The sequence below is a fragment of the Carcharhinus amblyrhynchos genome, chromosome 22, assembly GCF_965287045.1.
Source record: "Carcharhinus amblyrhynchos chromosome 22, sCarAmb.v2.hapA, whole genome shotgun sequence".
In the NCBI taxonomy this organism is placed as follows: domain Eukaryota; kingdom Metazoa; phylum Chordata; class Chondrichthyes; order Carcharhiniformes; family Carcharhinidae; genus Carcharhinus; species Carcharhinus amblyrhynchos.
Genome location: NC_137345.1, coordinates 38,338,888 through 38,359,545, shown reverse-complemented (window position 1 = coordinate 38,359,545; position 20,658 = coordinate 38,338,888). Strand labels below are relative to the sequence as shown.

Genomic DNA, 20,658 nt, shown 5'->3' with positions numbered 1-20,658 from the left:
GGAGATGCATCAGCAGAACCAGGAAATGAAGGGAGGGGCTATCAGCCACAGCAAGGCAGTTTCAAGGAGTCCAGACTTCTGGTGCAGGTGGTGATGGTGGCGGCCAGGTCAACATTTTAGTGACATCCGCAGTGAAGAGCCTCGGTCAGGAAATGGTTCCCCATTGGTGTCAGGGTGCCAATCATGCTTGAGATGCAGTGGGTCTCAGTGGAAACACAGCAGGCCATGGCTGGGGCTCTTGCAAGCATTCTAGAGTCATGACAGGCCCTAGTTGTCAGCCTTGACAACTTAGCCCAGTCTCACAGGGCTAATACTGTGGGGCTCCAAGGCTTGGCCCAGTCACAGAATGCCATCATGGAAGAGATCCACAGCTTGCCCAAGTCTCAGAGGGCCATCACTGAGGGCTTGCAAACCATGCAGCATTTACATCTCCAGGACTGGCAGAGCCAGTGATGCCAAGTCTTCTGGATATCATTCCAGCCGCTCCGCTGTCCACGGAGTGTCCCCAGGGCATACAGGCGCACTGAGGGATGAAGGGGGCCTAGAGCCAATGCCAGAGTCTTCTAGCCGGTGATATGGACATCCCCAGATCTTCCAATTCTTCCCTTCTTGACAGCAGAGCATCTCATGAGCATTGGGATGAACAGAGTGCATGGCTACATCAGTGTTGTCCATAGTTGGCCATGCCCTCCAGGTCTCAGCCCCTCAGGGAATGCCAACAAGAGCGTCACAGGCCATGGGGCCCAGATTGTAGCTGATCACCTTCCCCTTTGATGCGCATCCTGGGGAACACCAAGACACAGCCGTAGGCCTCATAAAATTAAGTATGGGGTCACCGAAGGGACGTGTGGAGAGCTGCACTAGTTAGGTGAGGAACATGATGCACTGAAAATAATCACACTAACCTGTCAGCATCACCCTTACATGTTATTGCACATCTTATAATCAATAAATGTTACTGCATCTCACAGCCTGCTCAGGGATGACTATACCCAGACCACAGCACAGAGGCACAAAGTGTTGCGCAGCAAGAAAGAGGCCCCCTTAACCAAGAGGGGCAGACAGCTTGCCCTAGTATCCCCAGAACCCCCAAACCCTGTGTCAATTCCACTCCACCCACCCAACCCTCCAGGCCATTACCCTGCAAGACCGTGCCCCTGACCCTTACTCGTATGTGGGCTCAAGTGCCAGTGTGTAGGTGGAGTCAGGCACGTGTGACAGCAGGACAGCATCACATTGTGCTGCATTGCAAGTCATCATCACCCTCCAGCATGGGCCATCATTCCACCCTGGTGCGATGCCATTCAAACCCTGGGGGAGGAGGGCCAGTGGGAACTGCTCCCAGGTGTGGTGGGCAGGTGAGGGTAGCAGTCCCCAGATTGCAAGATAGCAAGTGTGTGAACCTTGCTGCGATGAGGGCATTGATCACTGCCTTGCTGTACCCTTGCCAGTGCCACCTGTCCTCTATTCTCTGGCTCTTCCTCCACATCCTCCTGGTGCCACCCCTCAACCTCCCACTCTTGCTCCTCCTCCTCCTTGCAGGAAGTCTCCTAGCCACTGCCCCAGGTTGTGGAGCGCACAGCAGGCCACAGTGTGGGAGACACTCAGGGAGCCATACTGCAGGGCACCCCCAGTACAGTCAAGCAGAGGAACCGCATCTTTAGGAGTCCGATACATCACTCGACAATGGACCAGGCGGCATTGTGGGCCTCTGCCTCAGTCTCTGGTGTCATCAGCCAAATCCTCAGTGGGTATCCCTTGTCATTCCAGCAGCCTGGGCCATTTCCTCGAATAGCTCCGGAACGTACAAACTCAGGGCATAGCTGTCGTGCATGCTCCCTGGGTTTCATGCACACACGTACATGATGTTCATCCTGCACATCATCTACAGTCCCTTGCACATGGGGCATGCCAGAGGTGGCAGTGAAGCCTGCAACCTGAGCTTCCTGGTGGGCCTGGCCCATGTCGAAGTGGATGTAATTGGTACTCAGGTTAATGGGGTATCTGACCTGGCGGATACACTTGTGCATTGATAGCTGTCCTTGCTGGATGCCTGGAAGGACCCAGAGGTGTAGACATAGAGGGCCATATAACATTCAAGGAGCGAGTGATCTCCTCGTGCCAAGTCTGTGTGCCGTACTGTCTCCATACCTAGTTGGAGCCTGTGACCATGACCTCCACCTCCTCCCCCCCCACCATGTCTCTCCCCCATGTCCCCAACCTGACACTAAGTTATGGGAAGGGCGAAAGATTTAAAGATTTAAAGTTTATTTATTATTGTCACAAATGCATTACATTAACACTGCAATAAAGTTATTGTGAAAATCCCCTAGTCGCCACACCCCGGCATCTGTTCGGGTACACAGAGAATTTAGCATGGCCAATGTACGCCACACCCCGGCATCTGTTCGGGTACACAGAGAATTTAGCATGGCCAATGTACGTCTTTCGGACTGTGGGAGGAAACTCCCAGATACAGGGAAAACGTGCAGACTCTGCACAGACATTGACCCAAGCCAGGCATCAAACTCAGGTCCCTGGTGCTGTGTGGCACCAATGTTAACCACTGTGCCACTATACAGGCTGTGCCAAACTCACTAATGATTTGGTAACAAAGTAAAAATCATTTATATCGCAGATCGTGTTGGAAAAAAATGGTCTGGGAGGATCATAAATGGCCTAACGTGAATTATATTTTTCATCTCCTGAAATGGACTGGGAAGATCGCAAATAGCCCAATGCAATTTTCATCTGCTCATATTTCCTGCCCTGCTATGCTACTTGACCAACGCAGCAGGGTAGGAAAACCCCACCATAAAATTCTGGCTCAAGAACAACAATTTATATTTTTACAGCATCTTTCACATGATGAATTATATTTAGGCACAAGAGTATCATAAACAAAGTATGATGCTCAGCCACTAAAGAAAATATTAAGTCAAATCATCAAAAACTTTAGCAAAGAGATAGGTTTTTAAGTAGGATCTTAGAGAAAACTGAGGTGGAGAGGTTTAAGGAGAGTTTTCCAGATCTCGGGACGTAGGCATCTGAAGGTCTGGCCACCAATGATAGAGAAACTAAAAATCAAAAATGCGCAAAGGACCAGAATTAGAGGAGCACAACTATCTTGAAAGATTGTGGAACTGGAGGAGAATGCAGACATAGGGAGGAGTGAGGCCATGGCAAGATTGGAAAACAAAAATGGGAATTTTAAGATTAAGATGCTATATGACTGGGAACAAATATAGTACAAGAGTGATAGGGAACAGGACTTGCTTCAGATTAAGGCACGAGCGGCAGAATTTCAGACTATCTCAAGTTAATGGAAAGTAGAATGTGAGAAGCCAGCCAGCAGTGTGTTGCAATGTAATCTGGAGTCTGGAAGTAATAAAGGCATGAATGAGGACTACAGCAGCAGATGAAGTGAGATAGGGGCAAAGTCAGGTGATGCTAAGGAAGTGAAAAAAGGTGGTCTTAGCATGAAAGGGAATTTGGATCAAATCTGACAACAAGGTGGTAACAGTCTGTCTTAATTACAGAAATCCGCCAGGGAGAAGGAGCTACGGTATACAGTTTGGCAAGGAGTCCAAAAACAATGGCTTCAGCCTTCCCAATACTTAATCAGAGGAAATTTCTGCTGAACTAGAAGTGGATATCGGGGCAAGATTCTCTGCCTCCTAGCCATGTGTTTCCCGGTGGTGGAAAGTGCTATGCTGTTCGCTAGTGGTGAAATTTTCTGGTCCCGCCACTGTCAATTGGCTTTCCTATTGCTGTCACCCCATTGCGAAACCCACAGGCAGAGGTGTGCTCTTGGCAGGACCAAAGAATCCTGCTGGCTTGAAAAGCCAGAGATTCCAGCCCAGGTATCCAGTCCTATAATTTGACATCAGTGGAGGAATTGAGAAAGGTCTGGGTGAGGCAGAACTAGGATTTGCTAGTGTACATGTGAAAACTAATGCTATGCCTTGGATAATGTCATTGAGGGACATGATGTAAAGGAGAAATAGGAAAGTGCCACAGATAGATCCTTGGGAAACATATTTGTGACTTTGATAAGATCTGTTTCAGGACTGTGGCAGGAACAGATACTAGATTAGAAGGATTCAGTTATGGGTTTGGGAGATGACAACGCTTAGGAGAGGAAAGGGAGATTGGAGATGAGACAACACTTCGATGGATGGCAGGATCAAGTGATGGTTATTTTGAGAAGGGGTTGATGGCAACAAAATGAGAGAGAGGTACAACACCTGAAGAGGAAACTTTATTTCATCAGCTAATTTGGGAGGCCAGGAGAGAAAATTGGGTGATCAGCAGTTTAAAGGGAATAAGGGAGAGGGAACATGACTTAATGAGGGGTAAATTGTGTTTGACTAATTTGCTAGAAGTTCTTTAAAGATGTAACAAATGAAATGGATAATGGGGTTCATGTCAGGGTGGTGTATCTGGACTTCCAGAAGGCATTTGACAAGGTGCTGCACAAAAGGTTAATACACAATGCAAAATCCCATGGGGTTCGACTATGTTAATAACTCGGATGCAGGAATAGGATCTACTAAATACTGCCAAGTGTGCAGAAAACACTAAAATAGATAGTTTAGATGAGTCAGCAAAATTTGGCAGATGGAATGCAATGTGAATTGTGTAAGGTTATCTACTTTGGTTGGAGGAATAAAAAGGCAACTTCTTACCCAAATAGACAGAAACGTCAAAATGCTTCACTGCAGAGGGATCTGGGGGTCCTTCTGCATGAATTGCAAGAAGTTAGAATGCAGGTGCAAAGGATAATAAGGAAGGCAAATGGAATTTTGGCATTCATTGTTCATGGAATAGAGTATGAAGAAAGGAAGTGCTGTTGCACCTGTTTATGACATTGAGAGACTGCATCTGGAGTACTACTCACACTTGGTCCTGTTACTGAGGAAGAACGTAAATGCGGGTTCAGAGATGATTCACTAGATTGATTCCAATGAGAAAAGAGATCTAATTGAGGTATACAACATGCTAAAGGGGATTGACAGGGTAAACAGAGTGGATGATTCCCCTTGTTGGGCATTCTAAAATGGGAGGCCATCATTTTAAGCTAAGAGGAGGAATTACTTCACCGAAAGGGTTATGAATCTGTGGAATTCTCTACCCCAGAATGCAGTGGCTGCTGGAACACTAAACAAATTTAAAAGGAGGGGATATGTTATGACAGCCACGGGGGATCATCAATGGATCTTCCCATGGGCTTCCTGCAGTGTGAGCTGCCTTATTTAGCTAGCAAAGGCTCACCCAATGTGAAGCAGTCAGCAAGAGTTTTTAAACTTGTTACTCTACCCAGATCAGTTGTAGGTTCTGAGGTAAAGACTACCTGAGTGTAACTGTTTCCTTTCATGGACAATAAAGGGTGTTGGTATAGGAAATTGGCATTTGACTTAATTACTGCATAATAGATAGATTTTTAATTAATAGTAGATTGAAGGGTTATGGGGAGCAGGCAGAAAGGTGGAGATGAGATCAGTCATTATTGTATTGAATGCTGGAACAGGCTCAAAAGGTTGAATTGGCTACTTCTGATGTTCACTGGGACCTTTAATGAGCAAAGCCAGGATGTCTGGCTATTGTACATTATTGACTACTCACAGCCTTATTCATATGATAATTTTCTTCCTTTCATCCCAGGTGCTAATTCAGTCTTTTCAATTAAGTTAATAGGAGGTCAGATGAGGCTTAATATAAACTTTTGTTTTGGACATGCAAAGCATAATTAATGATCAGGACTCATTTAGTTCAGTTAGTGCAATCTATCTTTGTTTAACAAAACAAAATAGGAGACTCTTTGCATCTCCATACTGCACATAATCCCCAGTGGCTGCCATGCTCAACTTCAAGAAGTCTACAGTCAATTAGCTTCCTTCCACCTTAGCAAAGACTCACAACCTTCACCATGGCCCATCTAAAGTCTCTTTCTTCATTGCCCTAACCAAATCCTGATTTCTTTTCTCTGCAGAGGAATCAAGCGTTTTTCAACATAATGGATATGTAACATAGTACATCACCAACCTTACTTTTGCCTTTTCATAAAAACTAATTACATTGATAAACAGAACATAAAAACATTTTTTTTCAAATCCTTTCAGTAGAAAAATAATCAAAAATCCTGAAACATGTCAATCTGCCTATTAAATGTCTCTTTCTAGCAAAGGTTAGATCTTACCTGAAGTTCCAGTTGTTAAGATTGAATACAATGAACCTGTATAAGGTTGGGTGGCATCAGTGCTGGTTGGTTGCCTACTTGTTACAGTGGATTCTGTCTGTGTAGGCTTCAGTACAGGTGTCGATATTGATGTTGAAACTTGACGCGTTGTATTAATTTGGCTTTCTGTGGTTGTTAAATCAAGTGATGGAGTTGCAGAGGACTCAGGCATGTAGTGACTTGAGACACGGGGTGGTGTTGTTTGAACTGTTTTTTGTGTCATAGGAGGCTGAGAATTATCAGGTACAGAAGTCTTCATTGAATTGGTTGACGTGGCAATAATAGTCCCAGGGGCTAAGGTACTCATGTTGTTGCTTGTTGGGTTCTGTTTCAATGTGCTAAGTGACACTGTCTTTACCTGACTGGATTCAGTTGTAAAGAGGTCCTTAGAAGACCCAGTTTTATTAACGTCTCCAGAAGAATTACCCTCATGGCTAAGGGAATTGGTAATGGCAGAAATATTTTGTCCTATTGCATCAGCAGAGTTCACAGTTAAGACAACACATAGTGTAAATATAATGTAAAATGCAGTAGATTGAATCATGGGTCTCATTTCTCCCTTCTACAGCTTTTAAGTTGTAACTTTCTTCAATTTTCTAAGTTTACCCTGTAAAATATGAAGAATGAGTAATAGATTACACAAAATTTCCAATACTGAGCTAAATGACAAAGCTGTACCAGTAAGAAATGAGTTAGTTATCTTATAGAAAATCTTATGAAAATGTCCTTTTCATGCCAATTAAATTGCTTTTCATGGATCACCTTAATTAGAAAATACGGCATAAAGATTGCTGCAAATCATAATTGTATTAAATCATAGTTAAAAATAACAAGTTCCACATTTGAAATTGATTTAATTCTAATCAGAACTTAACATCCATACATACTATTATTTTAAAGTTTATTTATTATTGTGACAAATAGGCTTATGTTAACACTGCACTGAAGTTACTGTGAAAATCTCCTAGTCGCCACACTCCAGCTCTTGTTCGAGTACACAAAGGGAGAATTCAGCATGGCCAATGCACCTAACCAGCATGTCTCTGGACTGTGAGAGAGATGATGTGGAAATGCTGGCGTTGGACTGGGGTAAACACAGTAAGAAGTCTCAACACCATCCTCATGTGTGCCAAACTTAGCTATCGGTCTCTGCCTTAACCAGGATCTTGGGCTCATATCACACGTATGACATGTCACATGTCATGTTATCAGTAACCCCCACGACTTGTCTGGGCTTGCAAAATCTCATTAACTGTCCTGGCTGGAGACAATACACATCTCTTTAACCAATGCGTAACCATCTCTCCACTCACATTGTCTGTACCTTTAAGACTTGATTACCTGTAAAGACACGCATTCCAACCATTATTCTGTAAATTGAGTTTGTCTTTATATGTCCTGTTTGTGAAAAGGATTCCCACTTACCTGATGAAGGGGCAGCGCTCCGAAAGGTAGTGGCTTGTGATACCAAATAAATCTGTTGGACTTTAACCTGGTGTTGTGTGACTTCTTACTGTGTTTACACCAGTCCAATGCCAGCATCCTCACATCAGTGACAGAAAACCAGAGAACCCAGAAAAAACCCATGCAGACATGGAGAGAATGTGAATCGAACCCAGGTCCCTGGTGCTGTTAGGCAGCAGTGCTAACTATTCTGCCACCATCTCTCTCCTATGTGACAATAATGAAGATTATTTTGTCTTTAGTATAATAGAGCTTTAAATTTCTTAAATGTACATAGCAAGCTTGCTCTCTGGAACAACTCTTAATTTCCTTCATACTACATGAGTTCTAGTCTTCAGGCCATTAATGTTCAAAATTGTTACATTCCAAATAGGCGTGATCAACACAGCTAATGCAAATACCCTGCCTAGCTGCCCAAAAACGCACCATTATTTTTATTCTGTGTGGTCTTCAGAGTTAATATATGTGAATTTATCTTGATGTTGTTAGAACCCATTAGCTTGGCTAGTTAATAATTATCCTAGTATTCCTGTTTGAGGTATAAAATTAAATACAGCTCAGCAGCAAAAATATTTATCATAAGGATACAGGTAGAATTGATCCACAGGAAACTGATATTTGCAGTAACAGAGGAGTCTGAAGATGGGAACAAGGGGTCTGATCAAATATCTGCTGGCACAATTAAGGGGGACAATCTTACCGGCTCACCACGACAGTCGATCGGCATGATGGGCCAGTAAGATCGCAAGAGAGGCAAAATCACCTGGGCTCACTTGCTTCTGGGCTAATAGCTTTCCTAGTGGAGATCCTCACCAGCAAGGATCAGATATGGTCCCCAGAAATTGTGACCAGACATAATGGCCTTGCTGATGGGACAGGCGGCCATGGAGGCCCCCTGGTTAGTCAAGGGCAGTGGGGAAGTGTCCCTTGAGAAGTGCAATCCCACTACTGCCCCACCAGGCGCCAGGCAGTGTCCAAAGGGGAGATAGCACATTGGGAGCTGTGCGCTCTGCAGTTGAGGCAGTGATTGACTTGTGTGGGGGTATGGTGGGTGGGTAGGGGCAGGGACGACAACACCACCATAGGGGAGACGATTTTGGTGGGAATGTGGGAGTGACAATCTTTCAATGCACTATTATACTAGTGCATTAGAAGATCAGGTGCATGTGCAATGACACCCTCTAGCAGTCGTCAGCCAGCTTCATGGTGTGAATAGACTTCATCCACACCCCCTTATAGCGAGAATCACACTTTGCCTTATTTCTTTCTCTAAGTGGCATAAAATAGCATCTGAGAGCATGACCAAAAAATGGGTGTAGTTCTCTCCCATTTTCAGGCTCATTTGATACTTAAAATTTTTTTGATAATATTTCTCCTCCACCTCCATCCCTAAGCCTTTTCTACATGGAGCACCACTGTTAATCTCATCCACTCCAAACAACTCTTCAAACCATCAGGAACTTTCTCAAACTCCAACAGAACCAGCAGAAACTAAACTGCAAATTATTGATGATCCCTTTAAATAGCACTCGTAGGGGTTCTTCCTGCACCCAAATGCATGTTCAGCTGCACCTAATGAAGAAAGGGCACAAGTTGGAGAAGCGGGTCAAAAATGGCAGTGCTGGTGTCTATTATAGCGTTACACACTGACTGACATCACAATCTGCTTACTCTATATATTTGTTTGTGTGCATGATGCAAATTTGATTTTGGTTTCAAAATAGTATTCATAGCACTGAAACCAGCGCCAGTAGAGAGACCCTTGTTTTGTTTGTTTGGCAAGGTTCATCCCATTTAGTGCCAGAGGTTGATAGTTGTCCATTTGCAGGCAGCACTGTTGGGGAGGTGGTAGATATTAGCAGCAGTGCACCCACCAGAGGGCCAAGATCAGTAAGAGACCTGATTAAACTGAAGATGGTGGGATGGAAGATTCACTGATTAGAGGATTGGGGGGAGAGTGGGGTCAGCAGCAGGCACATCTGGGTGGCCTTGCAGTAGGACCTCCTCCCAGTGTTGGCTCTTGATCAGGCACTGAATGTTTTTAGAAGGAATGAGGAGACCTTCTCCCAGGTACCCACAAACAAGTGATTTTATTTTGGGCTCCCACATGGCAACAGCCCCCCACCCACCACCCTCTAGGTACTACTGGTTAAATTGGCAGTGGGATGGGAAGGCTGCCTGTGAGCATTCCTGCCCCCAACTTTATTGGAGCTGAGGCAACATGGGGGATTACACATCCACCCGATTAAATGCTACCCACCCCCACTCCCAGACCTGCCACATGGGAGAGCATTAAATTCCACCCAATATTTCTCTCTATTGTGTATCAAGAGAGAGAAGGGAGAGGATAGGGAAAAGGGGTGGCAATATTGATCAAAACTACTGTTATGGCATTGGAAACAGATGATGTAGCAAATGCTCAAAAACAAAATCTAATTGGTTAGAAATAAGGAACAATTGAGGAGCTATTCATGCTGCGCGTCAACTATAGACCACAAAATAGTGAGGCGTCAGAGGAACCAATTTGTAGGCAAATGGACGAATGAACACAAGATCTTTAGAGATCATGAGGTCTTCAATTATCTTAATACAGGCCAGGCAAGTAACAATGTAAGAGGCAAGAGAGGGGAATAATCCCTGAAATGTATGTAAGAAAACTCTTTTTATCAATGTTTTTCCAAAACAATTCAGAAGGCTGCTGGGTCTAGTTCTGGGGAACAATTTGGGGTAAGTGGAACACATTCCAGTGGGGGAGTATTTGGGAAACAGTGAGCAGATGATGAGGTTTAAGAGTAGTTTTGGAAATTGACAAGAAAAAAAACAACAAATATTCAACTGGACAAGTGCTAATTTTGAGTTAAAAAGCAGTATAACAATACCTGAGCAAAGACAGGCCTTCCAAAAGGAGATAGTTCAGATACAGACTAGAAGGGGAAAGGAAGGGCAGCTAAAGTCAAATGACTAAAAATATATAAAGATTAAAATGAAACAAAGAAAGGAGGCCTCTGATAAATGTTAAAAATCAAGCCGAAAAGTACAGGGATTGAGTTGGAGCAGGAAATAAATGGAGCAAAAAGCATGTGATACTAGATTAATGGATGATATGAAAAAAAAACCAAAATCATTTCAAATAAATATAATTAAATAGTCATCAAAAGGAAAATGCAGGCAATTAGAGATTTAAAAGGAAATCTCCTTGCGGAGATAAAGAGCATGGTCACGGGACAAAATAAGTCATTTGTATCTGTCACCACCAAAGAGGATGCCTCCAGACTGTTCCAATAAAGGAGGAGGAAGTAACAATATTGTGTAGGATTAAAATAAATAAAAAGGGGGTAGTTTTAAAAAAAAGTTACCTGGTCTAGATGGATTACATCCTCAGTTGCTGAGGGAAGTAAGGGATGGAATTATAGGACCTCTGACCACAATGTTGATTGTATATCAATTGTACTCAATTATATTCAAGTGGAAGGCATTAATTAGAGTTTCACTTAAGCACATATAAAGAGACACTTGTTAACACTGGTGTGGTTAAGTTAAAAAGGTGTATGCTTCTGGTGTTTCACCCTGTAAGTAAAGTGGTAAATATTGGCCCCAGTATCATACTTCACCAACTGGCTTTCTGCAATATAACAACAGTCTGCCATTCCTCCCTTAATATGGGAGTGGTGCCAGAGAACTGGAGAATTGCAAATGTTACATCCTTGTTCAAACTGATAGCCCAATAGGACCTCTACAAGGCAAAAAGAGGCCATTTGGCCCATCAAGTCTACACTCACTCTCTGAAAGAGCATCCCAGCCCATCCTTCCCTAACCCCATTGCCCCTTGCATTACCATGTGTCATGGTAATGCCTAACCTGCACATCTTCGAACTATGGGAGGTAACCACATGGATGCAGTGAGAACATGCAAACTCTACACAGTGACCCAAGGCTGGAATCAAACCTGGATCCCTGGCACTGTAGGGCTGCAGTGCTAACCACTGTGTCAGTGTGGTAGGGAAACCTGTAGAAATAATAAACAGTAATGAGCATTTGATAATGTGGGCTAATAAATAAAATGCAGCATAAAAAACAGATAATTTTGGACTGAATTGAATCCTTTGACAAAGTATTGGGTGGATGAGTGTAATATAGTTGTGTACATATGGACTACCAGAAGGTGGCTGATAAGACACCACATAATATATTATTAGGAAAATTGAAGCCGTAGGATTAAAAGGACAGCTGAATGGACACTAGATTGTCTAAGGGATAGAAAGCAATGAATAGTAATGGACTCTTGTTTTTTTTCAGATTGGGAGGTGACACCTGGGATGAGTTGTAAGTACACTATTCCTTTTGATACTTATTAATGGTCTGGATGTGTCAATGCAGATGATAATTTCAGAATTTGCAGACTTTAGGAGGGTTTCAATTGGTGAAATGGTAGGCAGGTAGCAAATGAAATTTAATGCAAAGGAGTGTGAAGTGATACACTTCAGTCAGAAGAATGATAAGCAGCATAACTAAATGATAGAGGGTTCAGAAACTCATAGACCTTAACGTGTATTTATAAAAGTCTTTGAAGCTTGCAGAAGAAATGCCTGCAAACATACAGGATCCTTGGCTTTCTGTACAAAAATTATGCTATACTTTTACAAATGACAACAAGTTGTAATGAGCATCCTATTTATTTTCTACAGAGGAATTTGCCCTACCTAGCTTGTGTAATAATTAACTCCAAATTATAATAGTGAATAAAAAAGCTGGCTTCACTTGAGGCTTGTTTTGCCTGTGGCAATTATCATGCAGCCTCGCCTGTAACAGCTGTTTCCAGGCAACTGAAGATCTGATGAGTCAGTATTGGGACTTTTTAGTAGGTGTGTCTGACCTCATTTTCTGAGTATCGTGCATGTGAAAGTTTGTTATTTCTATTTGTTCAATTGGTAAGATACAAACGATACCATTATTGTCAGCAATTGTTTGTCCAAGTGTATGGTTTAGTAGTTAATTATTGTTTCAGAGTGAAATAAAAACAGAAAGCAGGTTCTGCTTTACCTACTTCACTTCTGCATTCATCTTCTGTTTCTAGTCCCTTTTTGCCTTACCCAACAGGTATGAATCTGTATTGTTCTGCGGCAAACATAAATATTCCACAAACACCTAGAAATCACCTGTAAGTGTATTGTTCTCTCTCCGGTCACAAATTACCATGCAAGGTGAACAAGTCCTTTAGCAACTTTTTTGTTTTTCAACTCGTTAAACCTTAGGTTCAATATCAGAGCCGATGTGGTAAACTGACGTGGTACCATCTGTCTGAGTGTTTCTTTATCATCCCAATGTCTAAGTAAACATAGAGAGCCCAGTTGTTAAATAGAGAACCTTTGTCATGGTACTGCAGCTCATTGTAATATATTGCAACCATCAAGTAACCTTGTCTTTTGAAGGAAAATTAATTCATATGCTTATAAATCAATAACCATTTAACATTAAATACAAACAATATATTCACAAGAATTATTACTGTTCACTGCAAAAGGCAGAATAATAATATAATAATCATGAATTTTATCCCTGAGTTAAAGCAAATGCTTTTTTCGAGCCACAGATTTTATATACATATATGCCAACAAAATAGAAACCATCATTTGGAATCCCTGCACCATAATCTTCAGCCCTTCCCATTCGTAGGATCTTCTGGTTCCCCGAAGTCAACCCCCACATGAGGAATATTAATTGCATCAACTTTGCTGGCAGACGGCGAGCTGCCACAGAGGGGCTGGAGAATTCAGCCTCTTAAGTCCCTGCTTGTCATTTCTGCAAATTAATTAAACATGATTTTCCTTTCACAAAACATTGTTGATTTTGTCTGAATCATTATACCAGGAAATTTTAAATTCGCTGACATAATCTCCTTAATAATAGATTCTAGCCATTATAGACAATAATGCTTAACACTTTTTACTCCAATGTCCCTGAATTTTAGAGGTTCTGCATGTATACACAAACACCATGGGCTTCCAAATGAAATGTTAGTTAATTTCTTCAAAGCTAGAGAATATATCTTATAAATTCAAACAAACTCTGTGCAATGGTTTGCCTGTTAGCAATTCATTTCAGAAATTTGAATACATGTAATAACTTCAGCCCTAAGGGTAGACATGTCCAGCACGATGGCACAGTGGTTAACACTGCTCCCTCACAGTGCAAGGAAAACAGGTTTGATTCCCAGCTTGGGTCACTGTCTGTGGGGAGTTTGCACATTCTCCCTGTATCTGTGTGGGTTTCCTCCGGATGCTCTAGTTTCCTCCCACATTCCAAAAATGTGCGGGTTGGATGGATTGGCCAAACTAAATTGCCCCTTACTGTCAGGGGGACTAGCTAGGGTAAATGCATGGGATTATAGTGAGATTATGGTTAGTGCAGATTTGATGGGTTGAATGGCCTCCTTCTGCACTGTAGGATTCTATGATTCCAAGGACTTTCCTGTGCCTTATGACATGGATGTGGTTGAACATGTTGTTGCCTCACAAAGCTATGTCCATCTTTCTAAGAACAAATTCCACTGATCAGGTTTCCAAGGCTGACAAGTCCCCAGGATGCAATGGTCTGAATCTTAGGGTCCTAAAAAAAAGGCTGCATTGATAGTAGAGGTATTGGTTGTAATCTTCCAAAATTCCTTAGATTCTAGAAGGGTCCCTGCAGATCAAAAATAGCAAATGTGACACCTTTATTCAAGAAAGAAGAGAGTTGAAAGCAGGAAACTATAGACCAGTTAGGCTGACATTGGTCAGAAGGAAATGGCTAGAATCTATTATTAAAGAGGTTTGTGTCAGGGAATTTAAAATTTCCTGACATAATGATTCAGGCAAAGTCAACAATGTTTTGTGAAAGAAAAATCATGTTTAATTAATTTATTAGAGTTCTTTGCAGAAATGACAAGCAGGGACATAAGGGGAGGAATTCTCCAGCCCCTCTGTGGCAGCTCGCCATTTGCCAGCAAAGTTGATGCAATTAATATTCCTCATGTGGGGGTTGACTTCGGGGGTCCAGACGATCCTATGAGTGGGAAGGGCTGGAGAATTCTGCCAAGGAGTCTGTAAAAGGACATAGGTCCAGTAAGTGGGCAAAAATATGAGGTTTTCCACTTTGCCAGGAAGAATAGAAAAGCAGCATTTTATTTAAATAGAGAGGGAGGCAATGGCCTGGTGATATTATTGTTAAGACTATGAATCCAGAAACTCAGCTAATGTTCTGGGGACCCTGCCCAACCTTTAGTGAGGTGAAGTGGTGCGGTCAGGCAAGAGGCAAAAGATGCGAAACAACCCTGGTTTCTCGCCTCCTGCCTCGGCACAAAGCCGATTTAAATATTTATGACATAATTTAAATGCCATCAGCAAGTCCTGGACACTATCGTCTGGGCTCACTTGACCTTACCTGCTCGTCAGTCGAGATTTGCACAAGCAAGAATCATAGTTAGTCTTCACCAGCGAGAGACCAGGCGTGATGGTCTTGCCGGGGGATCAGAGGCCTTTGAAGCCTCCGGATGGTCTAGGGCAGGGTCAACCTGGCATTGCCTCTCTGGCACCCTGGCACTGCCTGTCTGACACAATAGTAGTGCCCACCAGGCATCCTGGCAGTTTCCACCTGTCACCCTGGCCCTGCCCACTAAATATAAGAACATAAGAAATAGGAGCAGGAGTAGGCCATCTCGCCCTTCGAGCCTGCCCCGCCATTCAATAAGATCATGGCTGATCTGTCGTGGCTCAGTTCCACATTCCCGCCCTCTCCCCATAACCCTTAATCCCCTCTCTTATCAAAAACCCATCAACCCGCGTCTTAAAAATATTTAGCGAGGTAGCCTCCACCACTTCAACGGGCAGAGAATTCCAGAGATTCACCACCCTTTGAGTGAAGAAGTTCCTCCTCAACTCCGTTCTAAACCGCCTCCCCTTTATCTTGAGGCTGTGCCCCCTAGTCCTACTGTCCTTTCTGAGCAGGAAGAGTCTCTCCACCTCTATCCTATCCATCCCATTCATCATCTTATACGTCTCAATGAGATCTCCCCTCATTCTTCTAAACTCTAATGAGTACAAGCCTAGTTTATTCAGCCTCTCCTCGTAGCTCAACCCCCTCAACTCCGGCATCAGCCTAGTAAACCTCCTCTGCACTCCCTCCAAGGCCAAAATATCCTTGCGTAAGTACGGCGCCCAAAACTGCACACAGTACTCCAGCTGCGGCCTCACCAATGCCCTACACAGCCGCAGCAAGACCTCCCTACTTTTATATTCAATCCCCCTCACTATGAAGGCCAGCATCCCATTCGCCTTCCTGACCACCTGCTGCACCTGCAAGCTGGGTTTTTGCGACTCATGTGCAAGGACCCCAAAGTCCCTCTGCACCGTTGCCTGCTGCAGTTTTTCGCCACGTAAGTAATAATCCTTCCTACCATTATTCCTACCAAAGTGGACCACCTCGCACTTGCCAACATTAAATTCCATTTGCCATTTCCTGGCCCATTCGCCCAGCCTATCTAGATCCTTCTGTAGACTCTCCACACAATTTGCCTTTCCACCAATCTTGGTGTCATCAGCAAATTTCGACACCCTACACTCGGTTCCCTCCTCCAGATCATCTATATAAATGGTAAATAGCTGAGGCCCCAGCACCAACCCCTGAGGCACTCCACTAGTCACCATCCGCCAATCCGAATAGCACCCATTGACCCCCACTCTCTGCCTCCTATTTGACAACCAATCCTCTATCCACGCTAACACCCTACCCCCAACTCCATGTCCCCTGACCTTCTGCAATAACCTCCTGTGAGGTACCTTGTCAAACGCCTTCTGAAAATCCAGAAAGACCACATCCACCGGCTCTCCTCTATCCACCGCCCTAGACACATCCTCATAGAACTCCAGTAAATTTGTTAGACACGACTTCCCCTTAACGAAACCGTGCTGCGTCTGCTCTATCAAGCAATTCCTCTCAAGATGCCTCGCTATTTCCTCCTTGATGACGGATTCTAACATTTTACCTACAACAGACATTAAACTAACCGGCCTATAATTCCCTGCCTTTTGCCTGGCACCCTTCTTAAACAACGGCGTAACACTAGCCGCTTTCCAATCTTCCGGCACTTCCCCGGAATCCAGCGACGTCTGGAAAATAACCACCAAGGCATCCACTATCACCTCCGCCATTTCTTTCAGAACCCTCGGATGCATTCCATCCGGTCCTGGCGACTTGTCCACAATCAGCCCCCTCCAGTCTGTCGAGCACCTCCTCTCTAGTAACAGTAATGTCATTAAGACCCCTCAGTCCTACCACCTTTCCATCTCTAACACCCGGCAAATTATTCACGTCCTCCTCCGTGAAGACAGAAACAAAAAAGTTATTCAGGACCTCAGCCATATCCCCATCCCCTACCACTAAGTCCCCCTTCTCATCCTCTAAGGGTCCAACGTTCACCCTAGCCAGCCTCTTCCTTTTTATATATTTATAAAAACTCTTGCTATCCTTTTTTATATTAAGCACAAGCCCAGCTTCATAGTTTCTCCTACCCTTCTTTATCATCTTCTTTGTCAATCTTTGTTGACATTTAAACCTCTCCCAATCCTCTTCTCGCCCACTACTCTTAAACAAAGAACAAAGAACAACCCAGCACGGGAAACAGGCCCTTCGGCCCAACGAGCCCGCGCCGCCGCATCACCCTACACCTATTCTACCCTGCATGTCTACGAATGGAACCCTACTCAGTCAGATTCAGGGAAGAAATAGTGTCAATTTGGTAAAAACCGATTAGCCTAAGAGCACATCTTTGGGGTGTGGGAGGAAACCGGAGCGCCCGGAGGAAACCCACGCAACCACAGGGAGAATGCGCAAACTCCCACAGACTCTTAGCTACTCTAAACGCCTCCACTTTTAATTTAACACTTTCCTTCACCTCCTTCGTTATCCACGGCTTATTACCTCTCCTCCTATGGTCCTTTTTGACCATCGGAATAAATTTCTGCTGAGCACCAAGAAAGGGCACCATAACTGTACATTGGCAGTGCCAAAGGGGTGGAGCAGGGTGAAGCCGGAGTTGGGGTGGGGCTATAACATGGGAGGAGGAAAGAGATGGAAGAGATGCAGATGTGGGCAATCAGCAACAGGAACAGAGAACTCTGCAGATGGGAGCAATCAACAAGGTGGGGGGGAGGTCTCCAGACAGAGGTGATTAGTGTGGAGAAAGGGGAACTCTGCAGGTGGAAGCAGTGATGGGGGGAGCTCTGCAGATGGAGTGAGAATCAATGGGGGTAAGAGGGAGCTCAGCAAATGGGGGGCTGATCAGCAGGGGGTCTTGGGAACTCTGCAGATGAACAGGGGGTGCTCTGCAGTTGGGGATGATTAGTGAGGGGAAGGGGGGGAGCTCAGCAGATGGAGGGGCCGATTGACAGAGGGAATTGGGAACTCTGCAGACGAGGGGGTGGGGGGGTGACTGTGGGGTGGGCAGGAAATTTCCCAGTACATTAGGAAATTGGGCACCTATGCAATGGAACCCCATGAGCTCAGCAGCCAGTTTAACCAACAAACTCAGGCTCCACCCCCTTTGTCCCCCCACTCCTGCCACCCTGGCACTTTTCTTGCACCAAGTGCCATAGATTGTGTTTCACACCTTGCCCAAAAACCCAGCGCAATTCTCTCCCATTTTCTCATTTGTTCAGCACTTTGAATTTTTCTCTTAAGATCATGCCCTTTATCTTTCATCAAGGTTTAGATCAGCTGTCTTAACGTCTCTTTCTTTGTGTTAGTTGCTGGAGCCTTTGGCCTATATATGTTGGAATTGGGTAAAATAGCAGCTGTGACCAAAATTTGGTTTTACAACTGCAAGTATTCCATGGACTGCAAATAACAATTAGTTTGGAGAGAAATGGGAAAGTCAGAGGGTCACAAAAAATATTCAACTTAAATTAATCACTGGTCTTCATTGTGCAGAGTTGTGAAATATAGCTTCCAATAATTGCACAATTATGTTTTTACAATATGTAAAAGTGGTTTTCTGTGTTGTTTATACTGAATGTAAGATCAATTGACAAAATGATTCATGACTGTTAATACCCCAGTTTGTAGTAGTCACGGTAACTCAGATTTTCAAGTCTTGAGTCATGCTGTGTCTTGCTCTGGGTGTGTGTGGTTTGAAGACAAGCCCATTTTTTTTCCATAATACACGCGCATTACAAGAAATCAAAGTGTCCCCACTGATACTCAGCATGAAGCTCCTGGACATCCATCATCAGTTTTCCTCTTTCTAAGAAAACTGTTGATTCATTGGACATTAAAATTGTAGAAACTGCGCTTCAACTATCAAAAATTTATTTCAATAACTAGCCGCAACTACATCAAAGGTACACAGATGACGCAATTGTACATTGATCTGTAGTTCAGTGCTTAAAGTTTGTCAACTGAATGTACTGCTTAGGTTCTAAGAGAAAAAATCAATTAAAATGATAAAAGACGAGTTGCACTTCCTTACTTCAATACCAGGTCTATAACTGGACACTCCTAATCATTTCTTACAATGTTTGACATTCCATTTAGTAATATTTTTATTTGGAGCTAAATTCAAAGACCTGTGTCTTGATTTTTCCTGTAAATTATTAACTGATTTCTAATGATATTGTCTGTATTGAAGAGAACAGTGCGACACACTGTTCAGAATGAGAGTTTGAGGCCGAGTAATGTCCCCGTTGTTCTGAGGGTTTCTCATTGACACCATCAGCTAAAATCACTTTACAAACTGACCTTCAAAGCTTTCAACAAGACTGATTAGCATGTTATTTGTAAATATTTCCAACTCCCCTCCCCCAGTCCGTACCAGATCTACCAACACTATTGAACAGGCCAAAAAAAATGTGAACGCTGCATCGTGAACTTTTTAAGCCACAGAAATTTTAATTACAAGTCTTTTATTCCAGTATAGCCCTCACTAGTTATTGAACAGTCTACTTGTCTTTTATGGTCACACGCTTAAAGGTAAATAAGCAGTCACTTGTTACCTATAATTGCCCATTGATCTAAAAGTTGAAATAAGTTCCACAGCAATCTCACCTCAATTACAAAGCTGGTAGTGTTTCAGACAATCCTCTGCTGCCCAGTTTAGTTGATTTTATGAAGTGTTAAAGTTGCTGAAGAAAGATGTACCTATGGCTTGATTGTAAACCACACTACCTGGTCTCTCTGCGAGAGTTACTAACAAGTTCTGCCTTGTTGTCATTTCCGGGGCATTTCATTGTTCTCACTTCCCAGAGGTTACGAGAAAGAGAGAGAGGGAGGGAGCGAAGCAAATGAGAACTGATTCTACGTAATCAGAAGGGAGGGCCATGGAAATTTGATGTGTTTCACCACGGCAACTGCTGAGAGTGATACACCTGAGTTGAAACTTTATACTACTACTTCAGTCGCTTTAACAATCTAACCGCCAGGTTTCGGTTTGCTTGTACTCACTGGGGAAAAGATTGCTAGGAGGGAAGAAAATAACAGCAAAAACAAATATTTCTGAGACAGGAAGGCACAGTATAGGCATATCAACATTAGCTCCCTTATTGTTCTTGGGGCAATGAAATCTAATAGTCAAAATTAGTCAAAAGATAGTATAAAAAACTGTGTGAAATTATACTAACTATCCTTCATATACAAATAAGCTGTCAAAATAAACAGACCTGAAACGCATTGTAATATTAACTAGCTTTTCATTATAAACTATTTCAGTTTTACAGTCTAGGCTGTTTTAATTTGTCTCTGACTTTTCTCTCCTGCCCAGAGGCCAATGATTAAGAGAAATAGAGATGATTGCTGAGAAAAAATTCATAACTTCTCAATTAATGTTATCTTAAGAGGTAACAGTTCAGAGTTCCAAGGGAAAAGGTGACAGATCTTTTTTTTGTTTCTTTTTGTTCTACTTCGTTTCTTGAATTTTAACAGAAAGTAAT

At 43.2% G+C, this 20,658-nt stretch overlaps 1 long non-coding RNA gene across 1 annotated transcript in view; it reads right to left on the bottom strand.

Moving 5' to 3' along the window:
* The window catches only part of LOC145357075 (uncharacterized), a 33,858-nt gene extending 13,896 nt beyond the window's left edge, over window positions 1-19,962 (bottom strand). The window contains exons 1-2 of the long non-coding RNA XR_013889245.1: window positions 19,778-19,962; window positions 6,200-6,845 (exon numbers count right to left, since the gene is read on the bottom strand). This is a non-coding gene — a long non-coding RNA (uncharacterized LOC145357075). The remainder of the gene's footprint in view (window positions 1-6,199; window positions 6,846-19,777) is intronic.
* Window positions 19,963-20,658: the final 696 nt, after the last annotated feature.